At 32.2% G+C, this 5408-nt stretch overlaps 1 long non-coding RNA gene across 1 annotated transcript; it reads right to left on the bottom strand.

Annotated features, from left to right (window-relative positions):
* Window positions 1–950: 950 nt before the first annotated feature.
* On the bottom strand, window positions 951–4916 carry LOC112039517 (uncharacterized). The gene is made up of 5 exons (XR_010624871.1): window positions 4650–4916; window positions 4391–4499; window positions 3793–3916; window positions 3492–3606; window positions 951–1313 (listed from the first exon to the last, which is right to left on the bottom strand). It is a non-coding gene; the product is annotated as an uncharacterized LOC112039517 (long non-coding RNA).
* Window positions 4917–5408: the final 492 nt, after the last annotated feature.

The following is a 5408-nucleotide window of genomic DNA, read 5'->3' on the forward strand; positions in this document are numbered from 1 at the left end:
GCAAGATATCTGTGGGCAACTTCTTGACCAAGTGAGGACTAGTATAAGCATTGACCACATTTTGGAGACATTTAAAAGTAACAGTAACAAAAAATATGAAAGAATATTGTTGTAGACTTTAGATTGTATCTCAAAGAGTCTCTCTTGGATTGCTTCATTCTTCTTTCTACTCTACAACTAAAGTTTCCCTATCATAACCTTCCTACATTGCAAAACTTTGCAATCAAAAGCAAAATTGCAAAAGTTTCATTTCCTACTTCTGCAGCCTTTAACAAAAGTTAGAGTCATGATTTTATATAAACTAGCGTTTAACCCGCGCAATGCGCGGGATCATTTTATAATTTAGGCTCACCTTTACATCACTCACACCATTAAACTCCTTTCATAGGATTGAGCTTTGTGTTGCATGTAAGACATGCAAAAATAATATCCCATTTGTTGTTAACATTAACAATCTTGGCTTTGCATGTCACCAATTAATTTTATCTATGTAAAATTGTATATATGTTAACATTATGCTATTCCTTTTTATTTATTTAATAGATTAACAGCTTTCCTAATACTTGAACAACTTGGGACTCCAAAAAAGGAAAAAAGTAAGAGACCAAGCACAATAGATTAATAGGTTTCTTGATATTTAGTTTTCCAAAAGTTGGCGATCTCCCGCAATGGTTTGTATTTTAATTTTCTCAACTCCGAATATTTGCCTTGTTCATACCCTTTAGTTGTTATTTGTATAATATAAACCCAAAAGGTCAACAATCAAGCTCAGTACTTAATTAGGACTCAGATTCATTACTTGAAATTAGAAGCTTTTTAATGTAGCACCTATAAAAATGCATACTCATAGCATTCTCAATTTTCATCAATCTTGTATTCCCAAAATAAGGCTACACTAAACAGTGCAGCAATCTAATAGAGGCAAATGAATTACAATCTATATTTATAACTGAGTTCAAAATTAGAATCACATATATTACAAAACTTAAATTCATGTTGATATAAGAGTCTTAGGATGCTCAGATTACAAAACCACAGCCTAAATACAGAAAATTAAATCTCTCATAATCTGAAATAAAACAGAAAATTAAGTAAATAAGAAAAGGGTATGAAGAATAGAGCTTGGTGCATAATTCTTAAGCATTTTTTATGCATCCAAGTCTTCTATTTCAGCAACTATTTTTCTATTATGTAAGAAAGTTATCCATCTAGTCCTTTAGGAGGTCCTTTTGGAATAATTTCCTTTGTGACTTTTGGAATGTCAAAGTTGATGTAGAGCTTTGTTGCCCACGTGAATGACAGTCAATAGTTACCTACAAATTTTTTTAATCAGTTAGGCATTAACAATTGTCATGTTTTCATTTAAAGTATATGAGAATAATATCTAATAATATTTAAAAGAAACACCCAGATGATCAAATAGTTAAAACTTAGAGGTGAGAAAAACATAACTTTCATTTCACAGAAATAACTATAACACAAAACACAAAGTAGCAAGGCACAAATTAATTAAGTTTAAATATAACTTAAGAAACCAAAATGCTCTAAAACAGAAAATGTAGTGAGCTCAAGTATAAGCGAAATCTGGTTTTCAATTATACTTTACCCAAGGATTTCTATGGGTAATAGTGATCTGTGCAATTATTCTCTTTGGACTCTATGATATATCTACTCCCTTTAATTTAATTTAATTTAATTTGGCATGATGTTTCTATGGATAATAGTGATCTATGCAACATCTAGCTGAGCTGGTTTTTGGTTTGCACAGCATGTGAAACCAAAAAATGACATCTCTTAACCATTAGAACAGAGATTGCAAACTATTTTTCATGTTGCATCAAATGCTGTAGCCTTACTTCCTACTTTTAAAGTCCTACAACAGAAGGTAAGATCCAATTCATGTCTAGTGGAATTTCAAGTGCATTGTATCATGCGCGTGATGTGTAACTGCTGTAACTTTTACTACTGCTTTGGTATCAGTTTATGGATTTTTGGTTTTCTTTCTTGGCTGTGGTGAGCACTTTTATATACCTAACTATTCTTAGTGAAACTGCAAAGAGGGCAATCCATATAATTGCAGCCATTATTTCCAATTGCTCAAAAAAAATAAATAAATAAATAAAACATAGCAATTTTAAATTGCAGCAGAGAAAGATGAAAGAAATACTGCAAACGAAGCCTAAGAAAACATTGAAAATATGGGTTGAACTGTAAAAAGTAATGCAGCAATTCAGTGAAAATTTAAATCTAAAAAATGAAGGTTTGGACCACGACCAATCAAAACTTGATTCTGCATTTGTTAGTGGTTCATGTACAACCCAGAATTCAGATAGCTACAAAATCTATCAATAATTAAAATTATTTTAGTAATAGGAGGGGGTAAAAAAAGGTTGGTTCCAAAAAAAAAAATTAGTGGAGTACAGAGCAAAAAATGATGATATAAATAGCAAGAAGTGTTTTGCTAGCAAACAAAGAAAACCACATCAAGTGTCAAATTCACTTTTTGGAAACTGGAAAAAAACGAATGAAATGTTATTGTCCTAAAAACACTAATGAAATGGTAAAAATAACAAATAAAATAGTAAATATATTGAAGTTGGTGGTAGCTGGTGGCTAGAACACGTGAGCCACACATGTGGTAGGAGTTGGAGCAATCCAGCAAATTGTAACGTGAAAAAAGAAACCTTCGACTTAGAGATTCATAAGTAAAAAACTGTAAAAGGGACAAAGAAGTAAGGACGAAGAAGAATAAGAAGAAGAAAAAGAAGAAGAAGGAAAGAAAACCCAGACTAAATACTGAGTCTAGATGCCAAATACTAAGGACTCAGAGAGAGAGAGACCAAGAAATGGGTCTCCTTTCATGGTCAACTCCAACTCTCCAATGTAAGTTTGTTCAAAAAAAATTTGTATACATCCTAGTTTTTATGAATGCCCATTTAATTTTAATTTTATTTAATTTTATTTTTTATTTTTTGTGTAGCATATACAAAGTTTATCACTATACAGGATGATAATCTTATCTTTAAAAAAACATTATAGGGAGAGTTTGGGGGCCAAAATTGTTTATGTTCTTTTGAAAAGTTTTGCAGAACACTATCAGTAGAGACTGCAAAGTAGAAACGGGTAGTGAGAGAAAAAACTCTATTGGATACCACTAACAATGTAAAAAATCTATTCTAGAATGATCAAAACATGCAACCCACATGATTTTTTTTTAAACTGTGACGAGAATTTGTAAAGAATAAAACATGTTAGCCACGCAAGTTCTTCAACACCACATTATCTTAAAAGCGAAGTTTAAATTTGAGTCAATTGATGTTTTATAAAAACAAATGCCCTAAACAAAATTAAATCTAACACAAATACCCAAAATAAAATAAGTCTCTTAAAGCAACTATTTGATTCTAACCAAAAGACTTTAGTTCAAACGGATTCCAAACCAAATTGTAGACTTTAAAGCCGAATTTGTTATTTTTATTTAAAAGCTTTACCTGCCAATGGGTGTGAATATTCTGTTTCCTCTTTCTCGCTGTCCATCTCTTCGTCTTTGTGCTTGACTTACAGTTACCAACTTTCTCTTAATGTTGATTCTAAATGTTTTGGTTTCTTTATATGTCAATAGCAAGAGGTTGTCAGTCATAAGGTTTAAGCAAAAAAAAATCAAACCAAAATAATCAAAATACCTTAATCTCAGCCAAATACGTACAGCAAAAACAATCCCAAGCCTAAATAATATTTAACGCCAATTTCTTTCTCAAAAAGTAAAAAATGTTTTGCAAAATCGAAACTTACTGATAGCAAGTCAGCAAGAGACCGGATGATTGCAGAAGGCCAGAATAGCGGTAATGGCAGTCCTCAAATGTTTCTCTCTCTGCCTTGTGATCTCTATCAATCGCTGTTTTTGGCTTCTAAATACCTACCAAAACATTCAAAAACCTAAAATCAAAATTAAAAGTAGGATTGGAAAAATTAAGAACCAATTGGAATCCAAATATCTACCAAAACTGAAAACCCAAAGAGTGAGAGAGAAAAACCTGAATGGCCAGTGCTCCAAAGAGAGAAAAAAAGAGAAAAGAAGTTACATGTGAAAGAGGAGATTGGTGGTGAATCAACAGCAAAACCGGTTTTCCAAATCAAAACCCCAGGAAAAAAAAAAAAAAACTTTGAACGCAGATATTAGAAAACAGGGAAAGGCTTAGTGATTTCTGTAATCCAAAATAGGGAAAAAAATATCGAAAAATTGAGAAAACAAACATTTTCATGGAGAACCCAAAAACCCAAAACAAAAAGGAATCAAAGCCAAGATCAAATCTAAACGTATCCAACAAAAAAAAACTCAATAAAAAGTAATATTTCATACCCAAGTCTTAAAAAATGAAGAAAAACGTACCGGAGCCGGTTCTGATACTCGCAGATCTCTGATTGCGCCTTCATTGCGAAGGCGAACTCGCGCTTGTAACCCGTTCGAACCCGACATAGCAACACAAACTCCTTCGAATCTGTACCGTTCGCCATACACACACACACAAAGATCAATTCAAATATGATTTTTCAAAAAAATTTAAAAATTTGAGGAATTCAATAATATAGAGAGCAAGAAACAAATACGTGACTCTTGAATCAGAAAAAGATTGAATTAAAGAACAAACCTGTAGCCTGGATTGAAGGGATTGAATATTCTTGAAGAAAAAGATTAGGGTTCGTGAGAAGAGAGAGAGAGAGAGTTTGGGGATGGAAGAGACTGTACGGCTCTTCTTCATCTTGAATGGTGTCTGATGTTTTGGGTTTCAGTTTTCGATCTCTCGATCTCTCTCTCCTTCTCCGTTCTCTATCTTTCATCGCTTCTCAATTTCCATTTCCGTGTATGCTTTAATTTTAACCGGTTATTTTGTTGTTATTTATAACAATAGGCTTTTAAACGGTGTGTAGCAATACCAAACAACCTAATTTATCGCCTTTTTATTTAAACATGTCACTACCTCCTTAAATGTAAGAACTAATTTTCTTTCTCTTAATTGCAACGCCTTTTTTTTTTTTTTAATGGGTTTTTTTTCTAACCGGTTTTTTAATTGCAAGCGTGTGCAGAGTTTTGAAGTACCAAACGTTGCAACGTACGGATTTTTAAAGAAAAAATTGAATACGTGTCAGTATTTTAAGAGGTCATTTTGCCTTACGTGTCAACACCTGGTAAAAGCTTCTACTATTATATATAGTATTAGATCTTCCATGCCATTAGTATTAAAATTCTCAATATATATACCATTAACATAAATACAAATTGCTTCAAAAGCAGTCTTGTTTTAAAAACACCATAAGGCGGAAATATCACCAGCAAATCTATATCTATCTAAAAACTGAAGCATAACATTTATTGTTGCTACGCTCTAATTGAGCCACATCAACAATCA

Source organism: Quercus suber, unplaced genomic scaffold (genome assembly GCF_002906115.3).
Source record: "Quercus suber isolate HL8 unplaced genomic scaffold, Cork oak 2.0 scaffold_494, whole genome shotgun sequence".
Classification (NCBI taxonomy): domain Eukaryota; kingdom Viridiplantae; phylum Streptophyta; class Magnoliopsida; order Fagales; family Fagaceae; genus Quercus; species Quercus suber.